General features: G+C 37.1%; 1 protein-coding gene across 8 annotated transcripts in view; it reads left to right on the top strand.

Annotated features, from left to right (window-relative positions):
- The window catches only part of si:ch211-285f17.1 (sickle tail protein homolog), a 174,049-nt gene that overhangs the window by 41,408 nt on the left and 115,357 nt on the right, over positions 1 to 17,284 (top strand). The gene's annotated exons all lie outside the window — the stretch shown is intronic.

Raw genomic sequence — 17,284 nt, 5'->3', positions numbered from 1 at the left:
TCAGAATTGCGAGAAAAAGTCAGAATTACGAGTTTATATCGCAATTGGTTGTTATAACTTTCAATTCTGACATTATAACTCGAATTTGCATGTTTATATCTCACAATAACACGAAAAAAGTCAGAATTGTGAGATATAAACTCACTGTTGTGAGAAAAAAGTCAGAATTGCGAGAGAAAAAAAGTCAGAATTGTGAGATATAAATTCACAATTGAGGGAAAAAAAGTAAGAGTTGCGAGAAAAAATGAGAATTACGAGATATAAACTCGTCAGAATGACCTTCCAGATATGTGATATGTTATATAATTTGTCTTATTTGTGATATTAGTCATACGTTGAATAGTCTTAATAGTGTGATATATTTCCGCCACTGAATAACAAATGAAAAAGGTAATTGACTGACTTAAGGTAATAGATATAAACTCGCAATAGTGAAAAAAGTCAGAATTGCGAGGAAAAGTCAGAATTACGAGCTTATATCGCAATTGGTTGTTATACATGCTTAAGATATTAGAATTGTGAGAAAAGTCACATTTGCAAGTTTATATCTCAAAATTGCATGAAAAAAAGTCAGAATTGTGAGATATAAACTCACTATTGTGGGGAAAAAAGTCAGAATTGCAAGAAAAAAAAGTCAGAATTGCAAGAAAAAATTCATAATTGCTAGATATAAACTTGCAATTGCGGAAAAAAGTCAGAATTGCATGTTTATATTGCAATTGGTTGTTATAACTCTCAATTCTAACATTATAACTCACAATTGCAATTTTATATCTCACAATTGCGTGAAAAATGTCAGAATTGCAAGATATAGGCTAAACTCGCAATTGCGGTGAAAAAGGTGAGAATTGCGAGAAAAAAGTAAAAATTGCGAGATATAAACTCGCAATTGCGAAAAAAAGTCATGATTGCGAGGAAAAAGTCAGAATAACCTTCCAGATATGTGATATGTTATACAATTTGTCTTATTTGTGATATTAGTCATAGGTTGAATAGTCTTAATAGTGTGATATATTGATTAGACATTTAGTTTTAATTGTTAACTAAACATTGGCATTTATAATTAAAGCTGCAGTCCGTAACTCTTTTTGGTAAAAAAAATTTTCCAAAATCAATTTTTGAGGAAGTACATAATCCAGCCAGTGTTCAAAACATTCTCATTATCTTAGCTCGATTCACAACGGTAAGCTTGTAATAAAACTTATTTTGATGGTGGATTGTAATCCAGAAAGGTCCAAATGACAATCATCAGTGACAACTGGAGATTCACCCATAGTCAAAAGCAAAAGACTTTGGACTGTGGAGTGGCTACAGAAATTGAAATCTACAGGTAACGCTAATACACACTAAATACACATAGTCACGCAATGCTGATGTTGTTAACATTAACAATTTGAGAACAAAGTATAACAACAATAATAATTTTTACGGTTTGATGCGATATGTGATAAGTGATTTGTTAGATTTAATCACCATTGGCAGCGCAATTTATTGTAGGCTAATTCTTTTCCCCTCAGTTGGTCAGAACAAAAGTGGCAGATATGTTACTTACTTGTTCAGATGACATTTTCCGGTGAAAATTCCTACTTTGGTCTGTGATTCCGAAGTACAGTATCCACACCGGTGTGCTGACTGACAGCAAACATTAGATTCATCCGCGCTGACGAGCTGTGCTGATGCACAATGCACGTAAAGATAATAATTCTGCATATAACTGCAATTGCAGGTTTCAAACAGAGATAGCGGCAAAGAGGAAAAATGCCGGACTGCTGTTTTAAGTACATGCTTAAGATATTATGTTTGGTGTGTGATGTTGAAGTATCAAAGACTATAGAATAACACAAGACATGTCACTCGTATTGTTTTGAATGGGAGAAAGTGTAACGCGCAATATGGCGGAATAAGTCCCGCCTTCTAAATAAGAGCCAATCGCCGACTGGTAAAGTCATCGCATCACTGCAGCAGCCGTTAGAAGCACTGGTTTCTATAGAAACAGTCAGACGCGCGCCTCCGAAATGAGGCACAAGAGACTCGCATTTAGGTTTGCGCATGCGCATTAGCTTGATCCAGCCTGAAAAATAGTTTTTTGTCATGATTCGAGAGTTTGGAAAAAACATTTATGAGACAGTTGTTGTCAGATTTCATTGGTGATTTCAAATATGAAATTTAATCGTAAGGTTGGCGAACAGTTTTGGAGAATTTTATGTTTCCCCATTCAAAGAGATAGGAGCTGCATGATGCCCAGGATGCCCGAGAGGCGTTTCAAAGATGGCCGCCGAGTGAAATGACTTGTCTTAAAGGGACTTTGGAAGTATTCATGTTGAGTATGAGTAAAAATGGAACATACTGTTTTGTTTGCAGAGTTTAAATGTATTCAGGTGTGTTAAGGAGATTTGCATTACTGGTTTGAAGTGTGAATGAAAGTAAATTGCATAGAGGGTATTAAGTGTTTGGTTTAGGTTTTATATTTATTCATATATGACTATGGGTTTTGTGGGATTAGATCAGCAGCAGGTTTGATTCTTGTGGGTTTTTGCTGCATTCCTCACAACAACAAAAAACACATGGGCTCACCATCACATTGCCTCCCCATTCCAGCACAGTGGGATGCAGATTAATGCCAGTTTGTGTGTGTGCATGTGTTTGTGAGTGTGATTAGGCACCTCTTTATCACATTCCGCCCCAGTGGGTTTTAATCCTGCTGGTTGTGGTTGAAGAGCTCCATGTCAACCCAGACTTGCTCTAAAGTGGTGATAAGGCCCAAATCCTGTCACCTTAGCAACCTTCTGATGCCTGTCAGTCAGAGCTCTTGATGTGTAGTGATTAAAAAGCATGTCATGTCCTTTCAGTGAAATTGCAGGAACGCACCCCTGGGGTGGGGATTTAGACCGTGATGATATTAAGGACTGGAAGTTCTTGAGGTTAACATCCCTCTTTTAGTTATTCATGCAGGCGAGCACACACATGAACGCACAGTAATGAGTGCGTCACTCTGATCGCTGAAAAGTGATGTATGATGTCAGTCGGAATCTCTGTAAAACCTGGTTTCTGACATTTCTAAGTAATACATGTGTTTGCCTCCATCCTTTCCATCTAAAATGGCAGTAAAAAGGACTAGAATCCAGATGTTACCATGAAAATTGGTCCTCCGTAAATGTAGCGATATGTTTTCAAGGTGAATCATTAACACTCGACACAGACATTTTACAATTTGTGCCATTGTTGGATGGATGATGACTACAGGTGTCCAAAAGACTACAAAAAGAAGAAAAATTATGATTCATGCATAATTTTTTACTATAGTCCTTATAATTAATTCTCAAAGTTTTTAAATAATTTTTCAAAATAAAATGTCTTCTGAAGTCATACAGTGGTTTGTGGAAAAAGTAGAAAGAGTCGTTTCTCATTAAAAATTGTGACTTGTCCCGCTTGTCTCGCTTATCGTATCAAATATTGTTTGGGTTAATTTGCCACAGCCTATATTTATTGTTAGCCTCAGGTGCACATGTTGAGTATAAAGTTCAATCAGTGTTAATTTAGTACTATTTATATACTGTTATTATACTATACTATTATTTTGTGGGGTTTTAATTACATTAAAGGTATAAAAAGCTTTTATTTTTATATTTTTTGTCATTTTTATTACTAAAACTTTATATTTTATTTTATTTCAACTTTATTTCAATTAAAGGGGCTATATGTAAGAAATTTCATGTATTAATCACATTTTTATTAACAATGTGTGAACAGCTTGTAAGGAAACTTTAAAAACTAAACATTCCCCGACTTCCTTGGTTGTCTATGAAAGCCTGTAGACTGATTACACGTGAAACCAATGCTTATACAATGTTCAGGATAATACCAATAGAGGCATTTCATACTTTAATGTCAATGTGTCATGCAAACAAAAGGGATTAATTCAATCCATAGTCTCGCATAGCCAGATCTATATAGTCTATAGTCTCTAGGGCTGCCTTTGACTAAACATTTATCTGGTCGACTAGTAGCCATTCATTTTAAATGATTAGTCAACTAATTGCATAATAATGAGCCTTTACTGCCTACATAGCCTAATCAGCGCTCAAGTGCACGCATAAAGCTTGCCACAGCGCACTGGCAGAAGTAATGATTATGAATACATCGGGAAATATAGCAAGAAGATTGCTTTAACATATTAATAATTAATTAATTAAACTAATGTTTTCTCTATTTTCAGCTGCAGAGATTAACCCAAAGATGCTGATTCGTCATCTCTGCAGTAGTGGACGTGCCTATATGCACATTTCATATGGATTACATAACCTGAGAATATGTGTTTTCCGTTTGAATTGGTTCATTTAAAAGTAGATATTTCGCTTTCTAAGTTTTGCTTTTTTTTTTTTTTTTTTTTTGGCACGCTCAAGTTCACAGAGAGAGAGACGGCAGAAAGCATACTCTGTTTGCTTTCATTATTTTACAAAAGCAAGACCATTGTTATTGTTGTTATTGTGAGTGCACACAAATATAAGTACTCTTCACAGATTCAAAAGATGTATTACTCTTATCTGTTTGGCCAAAAATGATGGAGTATTTTAAGTGCAAGTGATCGCACCGGCGCATCCATGTTAGCTGTCATGCGGTAAGCGCACTACTATTCAGCTTTCACACTCCACACAAACACTTGAATACCCCACATTGCCTGATGTACTGTATTTACCACATAGACCAGCTGTTAATGATCTGTACAGACTTTGTGACTTCGCCAATTCCTGTGGGGGTTTTTTCCCCTGTGACTAAGCGACTAATAAAATTTTGGTCGACTAAGCCTCTTCTCGTCTTCTAACAGTTAGTCAGCTAAATATGTCATTTTAATTTCCTCATCTGTCGGTGCTGGCGAATTGCAGAGCTTGTGCAAACATATCCACATCGCTACGATACAATGCTTTCTTAACCTCTGTTTTCTCACTGCTGTCATTTTTGTTGTGTGTTTATTTTGTTATTGAGAGGAAAGCGTGCAGCATATTTACATATTCATCAGTGTATGGATGTTTGTTAACAGTATATCGTTGCAATGGTATTTCCAACTTCTTTTTCTTCTAAGCAAAGAACATAAAAGAACACCATGAGTATACTGGGGCCTTGAATCACACTCAGTCTCTTGTATGTTATGTGTGCATGAGTGCGAGCACGAGCAACAAGTTGCTGGCTGCAGTTCACTTAACGGCCAGCGGTGTCGCTAATAACAAGGGTTTTTGAATTCTACATACCGCCCCTTTAAGAATTTGTTAAGTGCTCTGAAGAGCAGAATTACCTGTTTGTAATGAAACTATATTTAAATACAAAACTATATACTTTTCCTTTGTGCTATGAAGAACCGGATTCAAGCAAGCAAGAGTCTATTATAATCACCTGTGATCTGATACTAATGTTTTCTACCTAAACATGCCCTCAAAGAAACATCTGGAAGGAAATCAAATACATTCTCTTTTTTCTTTGCCCTTTTTATGTCTGACAGATACAGTGATAAAGGAGAGTTCTGTTTATCAGCAGTCGGCATTCTTAAAGGGGTATACTGTTTATCTGCAGGTAAAATGGTTCAGTCTTTTGTTTAAACTACTGTTAGCGCTCTTTGAAAGTTTATCACAAGCAGGTGTAGCTGGACAAAGAACTGTATCACAGTCAGTAAATTTCATGGCTGGGTGGTCTTGCTTACTCATGGTTCAGCCAGACAGAGGTTATGGGAAAGAAAGAGGGCAGAGAAGGAGGGAGAGACAGTCCCCTCATCACAAGTTTATCTTAAGCTGGTTGGATCTGTACTCATGCCTTTGCTGTTTAGTTTTTCTATGCTTAGACTATAAGTGGTCACTCGGATTGATGTTTAACATCAGTCTGAGATCTGCTGATGTAACAAGCATAACATTTCACTGGGGGTTTATAGGATAGCCAGTGTAGTACAGCAAAATAATGCAGTTTGACTTTTAATTTAGCTTTTTTACATTGTGGGACTCAAATCAAGAGAAACTGATACAGTTCAGTCATTGCTTATGTAATTTTCTTTTCATTTAAACAGGCCATATTATGCCCTTTTACAAAGTCTTGATTTTGTTACTATTACGGAAGAGGATTAGGGCCAAGCAATAATAAAAAAATAAAACCATCTCGAGATTAAAGTTGTTAAATTTCGAGAAAAAGGTCGAGATAAAATGTTGAGAATAAAGTCATTAAATTACGAGAAAAAACTCATTAAATTTCAAGAAAAAAAGTCGAGATAAAATGTTGAGAATAAAGTCATTAAATTACGAGAAAAAAGTTGTTAAATTACGAGAACAAATTCGTTAAATTATGAGAAAAATGTAGTTAAATTTCGAGAAAAAAAGTCGAGATAAAATGTTGAGAATAAAGTCATTAAATTATGAGAAAAAAGTCGTTAAATTATATATATATATATATATATTTTTTTTTTTTACATATTTTACATTATTGAAGTACCTCTTTCCCCATTCTGTCAGTAATGCTCTGGGGTTCGTTTCCCGAAAGCATCGTTAGCCAACTATGGTCATAAGTCACATTGAACTCTATTGGTAACGACGGAACTTGCGACCATAGTTCGCTTTGGGAAACGCACCCGTGTTTAGTTCCTGTCTCTATAAAGCCCCTCCTTCCAAAACGCGCAATGTGCGCTGATTGGTCGGCTGGACCTGTGTGTTGTGATTGGTCAACCGCTTTGAGTATGTTTAGGAAATCCCACGCAAGTAAGCAGAACTGGCATATTTTTATTTTGTACTTGTACAGTTTAATTGTTCTTAACTTGAAATGTTTGAGTACACTCAACTTAAAATTATCATGTAACCCCAATGTAAACATTTTTATTAGCATAAAATTAGCTAGCTATAACAAGCTAATTCAGAATAAGCTAACTGGCTAACATGTCAGCAATAGCATGGTATAGTGCTTGCTGAATGAGTGCAGCAATATAAAACACTTAACATACTTGCTCTCAAACCAAACCGCATGCAGCACTTGATACCATGATGTTAACTCTTCAAAAACCCACATTAACAGAAACTCTTCTAAATTAGCATAACAAAACATAAATCACTACTAAATCCCCCACTTAACATTAATCTTGCACAAAAACATTATATAACACTTAATTTTAGCATTTACTCTCCCTTTCGAGTTCTATGGACAAAGCATGCTGGGAAATAGACATCCCAGCCCAGCCCAGTTTCAGTTAAATTAATTTCATCTAAATTAAAAGAAATAAGTTCATAACACTCAAAACAATAAAACAATTCAGTTTACTTAAAATATATCAGTTCTGTGAACTTGAAAGAAAAAAGAAACTGCTAAATACTCAAAATGTTTCTTTTACTGAACTAATTTGTTTAATTTAAGTTTGTCCTACTCAAACCAATTCATTATTTTGAGCATTTAGGGTTTACAGTGTGCAGGCAATGACTTTGCAGGCAGAATTTGCATATTAAAGTATCTTATGAAATGAGGCAGTGTAACAGTTTAATGATCTACAACAAAATAAAGAGAGCTTTGGTGGAAACTAACGGAATATTTATTTAGTACAATAGTAATTTCTCACTAGAAATGACATCAAAAGTGGAAAACGTTGGTCAAAAATGTACATTTACACACAAATTGACCACCATTTATTTTTAGCTCAACTGTGACAGAATGGAATGCACAGGATTGTAGGATATCAAAGTCGGTGAAGGATACTTCTATCCTACCTTCAAAAATCGATCAGATGAAGGTATCTCAGGAGACAGAAAGTGAAGCTAACATTGGATTCGGACATGCCTTGATGCCTTCCCACCTTGGAATGCAGCCTCTGAAGGCAGCTTTTTTATGCTTTGAGATGCAGCCACTGCTAACGCAACTCAACCAGACCTCTGCACATTTTTTTGCGTATGCCTTGGGCAGGAATTATTTAATTGAGGAATATCATGACGTATACATTCCTGAAAGAAAACTCAAGGCTATAGTTGAGGCATTTCAGGGAGTTTAGGAACAGTGCTTTCTGACATAGAGAATAACTCCCTTTGTTGTGGACTTTGTAACTTTGCAGACCTTGTTCATGCTCAAACAGCAACATTACACACTAAAGAAAGTTGAAAAATGTAAGAAAGCATAATAGGTCCTGTTTAAAAGGATAGTTCCAACCAGTTTATTGATTAAATCTGTCTTATCCTCACACACTGCTATCTTATCATTTCAAAAGATTTCATAAAAGTTCTTAGTTTTTAAAATACTTAAAGTAACAGTAGCAACAGTAAAGACTTTAAAGATTTCTATTTCAAATAAATGCTATTCTTTTGATCTTTATATTCATCAAAGAACCCTAAAATCCTGTTTTCAACATTAATAATAATAAGAAATGTTTCTTGAGCAGCAAATCAGTATATTAGAATGATTTCTGAAGGATTATGTGACACTGAAGACTGGAGTAATGATGCTGAAAATTCAACTGCCATCAAAGTAATAAAGTACATTTTAAAATACTGTATATTGCAATAGAAAATAGTTATTTTAAACTGAAATAATATTTCACAATATTACTGTTTTTAATGTATTTTGGTCAAATAAATGATTGGTTAACAGAAGAGACATATTTCACAAACATTAAAAAATATTGTATGTTTTCATTTAATGAAACCTTTTGTTTGTGCTCTACAGACAAAAAGAATATCATATGGGTTTGGAACAAGATGAGGGTGCGTAAATTCCTTTCATGATCACAACAGAATAATCCCATGTTTTTTGGTGAAAGTGTCAGACAGGGACGAGTTCTTGTAATTAAGAGAAATCTAAGTCATTACAATGGAGACTGAAGCCAGTGGAAGTGCTATAAAGAGAGTGGGATAAGATTAATGAATGCTGCTCATTAACCCTTAATCCTCTCTGATTAAAAAGTGAGACACACTTTTAATCCAAAACTGCCCAAACTGAAGACAACCCGGCTGGTAAAATCCAGCATTGCTGGTCACCAGCATAAGGTATGTAATGCATGCTTGGACCAATATGGGATGCCAATTGCTGGTTTGTTTGTCACAGTTTTGAGAACAGCATGACTATGCTGGTCCACCAGCTAGACCAGCATATACCAACATAAACTAGTCTAGACCAACATGGAATTCATGCTGGTTTATGCTGAATTTTTCTGCAAGGAAGACACTCCAGCAGAACATACTGTGCCAGCAAATTCCTAAAGTGGACAGGTTTGCTTTAACTTAAAATGAAAAATCTTTTCATTCATGTCATTCCAGACCTGTATGACTTATTGTGTGGAACATAAAAGCAGCATGTCTGCTTATATTTCATTTTCATGGAAAAGGGCAGCATGAACATTCTTCAAAACATCTTATTTTGTGTTCCACAGGAAAAAAGACAGGTTTGAAACAACATGAAAGTGAATGTGATTTAAAAAATAATTTTGAGTAAATTGGCCCTAAACTGTCAGGCAACCAAGCAAGAATCTTGTATTTTATTTATTTTATTTTTTTTAAACAAATGAGAATTATTGTGCTTTTCATTTAAGCATATTTTTAAGATGTTCGAAAGACAGAAAGCAGACATGGAGAGACACTATTTGCTCGTCCCAGATTTATTGTAACCAAATTACTCTCTTAAATGAGGTATTTTGTGCTTGGAAGCCACTACATTAATCTCGGAGCAGCAGACTATTATTCCTTCAGACAGATGGAGTGCTCTGTTTGTGAAAAACTAAATTCATGTGGGCAGAAGTTGATCCACAGGTCACCGACCAGCTCAGCTAATGAAAAGTGCCTGAGTGCTTTAACTTAGTGGCAAATGGAATCTGGTAATTGTTCACTGTTTGGCAGGAAGGATCAAAAAGGGGAGGGAGAGAAAGAAAGGAAAGGTTTATCATTCTGTGCTGCGAGATATTGTAGTCTCCTAAAGCATTCGAGGAGAGTTAATGTCAGGAGAGGGAGTAGCACTTAGATACTTTTCCTTACTTCAGGAATTTTCCAGAATCCTTTTCGCTGAGCTCATAGGCTGCTTAATCGCCACTGCGGCTGCGAAAAAATGGCTTACAGGACACAGTCGCCAGTAACCAGATCCTGAGATCAATGAAATCTGGAAGAAAAGGGGAGGGAGAGACCCTTTCAACAAAGCCCACCTTAGACAAACTTTGTATTAGGTCACTGACTAGGCAAGAACCAACAAGTTGTGTGTATTTGAACAAGTATATTGACATTTGAGGCAGTTTGTGTTGATTCATGGTGTAGCTCTACATGGTTTAGATGTCACACGGTGTCTGGCGATATGAGTCAGAGAAAGAGCGAAAGACAGAGGGGGGGATGAGAAGAGATCCATTCAACACACCTGGTTTTGTTGTTACTGTTTATCTCCCTCTGAGCTGAATTCATGCCCTGAGGCTCATCATGCGTGAAGACTGCAGACATTAAGTGCTGAGGGTTGTTATTGCTACAGAACTTTGCACTTCGTAGTTGATATACATGCTAACAGATACATGGTCACATTCTGTTGAGTGCCTCTTCATGAGTATATCCAAGTTTCATAGGAGATAACTCTAAGCAGAAATCAATAAAAACATGTGTAACCTCTAGGAGTTTGTCTGAGATGTTGATAAAGTGTAAAAAAAAAAAAAAACACTCTTGTGTGCACTGAAGGAAATGGGTTAAAAGGATATTTCACCCCAAAAAATTCACCCTCATGTCATTATTAACCAAAATTTTAGTCTGTTCCTCACATATGATACTTTTATGGTGCTTTTTTGTCCATGACAGCTCCAGGTCCCATCCACTTTGCTTGTAAGAAAAGGAACAGGATATTCTTTCAAAAGACTGCTTTTGTGTTTCAAAAAATAAAGAAAGTTACAGGTTTGGAATGAAAATTTGGTTACACTTTATATTAAGGTGTCTTTGTTACACTGTAATTATACATTTAATACTGAGTAATATTAAGTAACTACTTGTACTTACTATAGGGTTTGGTTTGGTTTAGGGTTAGTTGCATGTAATTAGGCATAATTTATATTTATTACTATAGTAACTACATGTACAGTATCTCACAGAAGTGAGTACACCCCTCACATTTTTGTAAATATTTTATTATATCTTTTCATGTGAAGAAATGACACTTTGCTACAATGTAAAGTAGTGAGTGTACAGCTTGTATAACAGTGCAAATGTGTTGTCCACTCAAAGTAACTCAACACACAGCCATTAATGTCCGCTGGCCACAAAAGTGAGTACACCCCTAAGTGAAAATGTCCAAATTGGCCCAAAGTGTCAATATTTTGTGTGGCCACCATTATTTTTCAGCACTGCCTTAACCCTCTTGGGCATGGAGTTCACCAGAGCTTCACAGGTTGCCACTGGAGTCCTCTTCCACTCCTCCATGACGACATCAATGAGCTGGTGGATGTTAGAGACCTTACGCTCCTCCACCTTCCATTTGAGGATGCCCCACAGATGCTCAATAGGGTTTAGGTACCCTCAGCTTCTTTAGCAAGGCAGTGGTCGTCTTGGAGGTGTGTTTGGGGTCGTTATCATGTTGGAATACTGCCCTGCGGCCCAGTCTCTGAAGGGAGGGGATCATGCTCTGCTTCAGTATGTCACAGTACATATTGGCATTCATGGTTCCCTCAATGAACTGTAGCTCCCCAGTGCCGGCAGCACTCATGCAGCCCCAGACCATGACACTCCCACCACCATGCTTGACTGTAGGCAAGACACACTTGTCTTTGTACTCCTCACCTGGTTGCCACCACACACACTTGACACCATCTGAACCAAATAAGTTTATCTTGGTCTCATCAGACCACAGGACATGGTTCCAGTAATCCATGTCCTTAGTCTGCTTGTCTTCAGCAAACTGTTTGCGGGCTTTCTTGTGCATCATCTTTAGAAGAGGCTTCCTTCTGGGACGATAGCCAAGCAGGCCAATTTGATGCAGTGTGCGGCGTATGGTCTGAGCACTGACAGGCTGACCCCCCACCCCTTCAACCTATCCCGCAATGCTGGCAGCACTCATACGTCTGTTTCCCAAACAGAACCTCTGGATATGACGCTGAGTATGTGCACTCAACTTCTTTGGTTGACCATAGCAAGGCCTGTTCTGAGTGTTAAACCGCTGTATGGTCTTGGCCACCGTGCTGTAGCTCAGTTTCAGGGTCTTGGCAATCGTCTTATAGCCTACGCCATCTTTATGTAGAGCAACAATTCTTTTTTTCAGATCCTTAGAGAGTTCTTTGCCATGAGGTGCCATGTTGAACTTCCAGTGACCAGTATGAGAGAGTGAGAGTGATAACACCAAATTTAACACACCTGCTCCCCATTCACAACTGAGACCTTGTAACACTAACGAGTCACATGACACCAGGGAGAGAAAATGGCTAATTGGGCCTAATTTGGACATTTTTAGGGGTGTACTCACTTTTGTGGCCAGCGGTTTAGACATTAATGGCTGTGTGTTGAGTTATTTTGAGGGGACAGCAAATTTACACTGTTATACAAGTTGTACACTCACTACTTTACATTGTAGCAAAGTGTCATTTCTTCAGTGTTGTCACATGAAAAGATATAATAAAATATTTACAAAAATATGAGGGGTGTACTCACTTCTGTGAGATACTGTAACATACGTATGACACTATGGTAAAATAAAGTGTTACTGGAAATTTCGGTGAGAAATTGATGACAATATGCTTAATTTTAGGTGACCTACTACTTTAATAACCTGATGTTTCTCTATCATGTTCCATGTTTCCATTAGTTTGGACAAACTATTCTGTGGTTTAACCTCTTAGGGAGTGTTCACACTTGTCATGTTTGGTTCAATTAAAACGAACCCTGGTGCGATTGCTCTGTTAGTGTGGTTCATTTGAACATGTGAACGCTGCCATCCAAACCCTGTTGAAAAGATGGGTCTTGTTCTGCTTCCAAACAAACTGGTGCAGTTCAAATGATAAATGAATGCAATATGGACCAAAGACATGTAAACGAACCAAAAACAGGAAGATGAGACCCTAAAAAGGAGATAATTCTCATGCATATCGTTTTTTTCTCATCATCTCCACGCAACAGACTGTGTGATGGAGGGATTCCCGCCACTGTTTTGACTCCTTTACATATTTTATAAGCTCTTCACAAGTTCCCAGATGGCCAAAATATGATCATATGCAGGCTACGCACACACAAGAAGCACATTTACCTCAGCACACAGCATTGTTTTGGATGTTCGGTAAGTTCTGTCTCAAAATAGGCAATACGTCATAAAATCCGACCAATCAGGTTGAGAATGTATCCCTATGCCTTCAGGTTTGGTATCTTTTGGTTTGGTGATAAAACTGCCAATATGAGTGCTAATCAGACCAGTTTTTTTTAAACAAATGAACCGAACTACAAGTGTGAACAACACACCCTTAGACTTTCAGTTCAGACATATATACCAACACGATCACATGAGAATGCGTATCAATAGTATGAGTTTGTAATCTCGTATACTATACGCCAAAATGAGTTTTGGCGTGCTTATGGTACGCGTTTTTTTCGCGTGCATATGATACACACTTTATGGCGTGTATATGATACGCTCTTGGGTAGGGTGGGGGTTTCGTACGTATAATACGCCATAAAGTGCGTATCATATGCATGCAAAAAACTGCGTACCATAAGCATATATATTCTACGAGATTACAAACTCGTACTATTGATACGCATTTTCGTGTGATTGGGCTCTATATACATGTATTTACACTCTCCTCTCTATCTTTCTATATCTTTAATTTATTTTTATTTCATTTTTAGTTTTAGTTATTTTAGTACATCAACTTATTTTTTTTTTTCATTTAAGTTTTTCATCTAATATTTAGATTTTATTTTAGCTTCATTTCAGTTACCAAAAACTATTTGTAATAGATTTAATTTCAGTTTTAGTTAATGATAACTACACTGATAATTCAACCTCAGTCAGGCTGTTATATGATTTCAGCTGAATTTCTTTTTAAAGACTCTCTTAGCAAAAGAAAGAGTACACAAACTAGAATTACAAATACTCCTTCAGTTTATGTGATGAAATATGCACACCTCCTCACCAACAACAAAGAGATTCAGAACAGTTGTAATATGCAGAATGAGACAGATGTTAATTTCTTGACTCTTGAGATTTTTTGAATCCTGAAAAGGCATTAAGTTATTTTGTTTTCACTAGATCTGCAATAGCAGGATTAGACTTAAACTGTTCCTTCCTTCCATTGTGACTATTCCTGGATGGGAATCCAGTCTTTGGCTCCCAGCTGTGAGCATGTTATTTAAAGTAACACAATGGTGGGCTTCCTGTGAAAGTTCATCTGCTTGCATCATTACTTACAATAAGTTAAATAAGTTAAAATGACTAAGACGTCCCTCTGATACTGTATATCGGATACATAAGATTATTTTTTTTCATGTTATGGTTAATAAATGATAGTCAAAATTCTATACTATTTTCCCAAAATAAATATTAAAAAAAATCAGCCAATAACTGAATGTGTATATGAACATTTTTAACTGTATGTGGCATCACAAAATCATAATGTACAGTATGAGAAATGGATATTCATTTTGAGATTTACTAAAGATGGCATAATAACAGTGTTCCTGGTTGTTCGTAGCTAAGCCACACTTTAAACTTTTTTGAGATGTTTTGCTTGAAATATTTGTTTAATGTCTATGCAATGCAATGGCATTCATACATTTAGTGTAGCTGAATTTTCCAAATACTCAATGGGGCCATTGTAACTTCTTATGAGGACACTTAATATTTGTAAATATTGACTTGTATGCACTGACATTATTGGATGAGAACTGAACTGAGCTGGATGACGTCACTGTTTTCTCCAGAGCTGATTTATAGCTAAAGCTAGCAATGCCAAGTATTTGAATATTTGAATTTTTGAACAGCAAGCTCATTGGCCACTGATGCAACATCAACCAATCAGCTGTGTTGTGTATATTAATGATGATGTTCGCTACCGAATGAGTTAAAGACCTATCAGCCTGCATCGTCAGAGTTTCATGGCAGACCTAGGTAATTACTGAACCAAACTGAATCAACACTGAACTAATTTCAACCAAATACTGACTGTTTACCATTTTTAGAGCTGCTTTTTTGCATAATTAAATTCTGTTTACATCATTGAATCATAAATTTCCTGTTTATCACTATAAAGCAATCTGTATTGCACAAAACGTTACATAAATAAAGGTGACTTGACGTATAAATTAGAGCCACATCACCAGGCAAACTCTTATTAATAATCAAATAACCTCTCATGAAGTCACTTCTCTCTAAGTTTGCAGAAGTTTAATTGGAGATCCAGTGTTCTCTGCCCCAGTTTCCACAGAAGCCTTATGAGACTATAAGCTCTGACAGGTTTGAGGCCCACACATGCAGCACTGACAGAAAATTGTATCTTTTAATCGTAAACTGGTGCAGTAGATGGACTGTTCCTCATATTCCTCCAGTGCTTGTCGTCTTCTTTTTGTTCTGTTGCTGTTTTTTCTGTCTTTCCCTTTTCGTTCGCCTCTCCGCTCACTGCGTTTGTTTGAGCTTGCCGTTTTTCTTGTTTGTCTGTCTCTCTAGCTTTCTCCACCTCCTCTTCTCTTTTTCCCCTCCATCCCTTGCTTTTTCTTGCCCTCTTCTCTCTGAACAGGTTGTGCTCTGGTTTTTTCAGTGCTGATTAAAAGTAGCGTCTCTGTTTGAAGTCTATTCAGCAAGCTGTGTGTGGTTGCTTATTAGGGTCAGCCAAGAGGGTTAGACTCTCTCTCTCACACACACACCTAATGAACACCGTCTCCTAAAGAGACTCCTTGTTTCAAGAAAAGACTGTTTAAGCAAGGATGAAAAGATGAAGGGATTTCCTGAAATGTTGGCACGGAGTATAATAGGTTGTGTGCGCACACTCTTTCTTTTCCTCTTTCTTCTTCTCTGTTCGCTCCATTCTGATGCAGCATCTAATGGCTAGACAAGCTCCTGGTACAGAGAGACCGGCGAAATAGAAACAAGGGGAAATGAAGCAAGAAAAAGGGAAGAGGTTTAAAAGGTGAGAGGCAAAGCACTGTATACATGCTTTGAATTTCAACAGCCATGAAAAAGTTTAAGAGTTTCCTTCGAGTTTATCTCAAATCATTGCACACTTCTCTGTGTGTTGAAGTAGTTTATTAGATTTTGGGATGTTGTAGCTAATGATTATAAAGCAGGTCTTGTTGTAGATGTGGCCTATTGGGTTACGCACCAGACACATTGAGCCCTGGTGCTCATGTGGGAAATTAGGTTTGAATCCTGATTCTGTTGTGTCCCAAGTGGCAAAAGTGTCCCTATAATTCACTTCCTGGATGCTGATTGGTCAATAGAGCTGTTTCATTGAAGCTAACAAAATGGCATAAATTTGCAAATTTGCGAACAGCATGTTTAACATTTTTAGGCCTATAGATTCACAGTCAAGGCTTAGATTAAGCCAGGATTTGGGCATTTAAAGGTGCCATCGAATTGAAAATTGAATTTACCTCGGCATAGTTGAATAACAAGAGTTCAGTACATGGAAATGACATACAGTGAGTCTCAAACTCCATTGTTTCCTCCTTCTTATATAAATCTCATTTGTTTAAAAGACCCCCGAAGAACTTGCCTGGCAAGGCCAGACTGATATATCTTCTACAAGATATATCAGTCTGGTCAGTCCGCCCTCCGTCGCGATTCGAGTCAACTCCAAACCGTACCGTGCAATCAGATTTGTTTATTTCAGTGACGCAAACAGCGTCACTCTAATGCGGCAAAGTCCCTTCAATATCAACAAAGATTGCACACGGGAGACCTGAGAGTTTGTTCTATTCAGCTGTGAATTCAGTTTTAAATGACCAAAAACATATTAATTATTTACTTTTCGGTATTGACTCTCTTGACGCTTTGCTAACGTCATATCCGCCCTTCTCTGATTGGTTTACTCTGCTTCCTGTTTGCTCGGATTTGCTCCGCCCTAGAAATCGAATTGATTCAATGGCCGACCAGACTCATCTGCTGGTACAGTGGTGAGGCTGGATTTTCCAGGCAACCGAAGAACAGGTGAATCTCAACATAGTACCGACTGTTACGTAACAGTCGGGGTGTACGGCCCCAATATTTGCATATACCAGCCCATGTTCAAGGCACTAGACAAGGGCAGCTAGTATTAACGTCTGGATCTGTGCACAGCTGAATCATCAGACTAGGTAAGCAAGCAAGGACAACAGCGAAAAATGGCAGATGGAGCGATAATAACTGA

The sequence above is a fragment of the Megalobrama amblycephala genome, linkage group LG22 (genome assembly GCF_018812025.1).
Source record: "Megalobrama amblycephala isolate DHTTF-2021 linkage group LG22, ASM1881202v1, whole genome shotgun sequence".
NCBI classification, from domain to species: Eukaryota; Metazoa; Chordata; class Actinopteri; order Cypriniformes; family Xenocyprididae; genus Megalobrama; species Megalobrama amblycephala.
The sequence above is the reverse complement of the archived record's forward strand: the minus strand, read 5'-3'. Positions and strand labels throughout refer to the sequence as shown.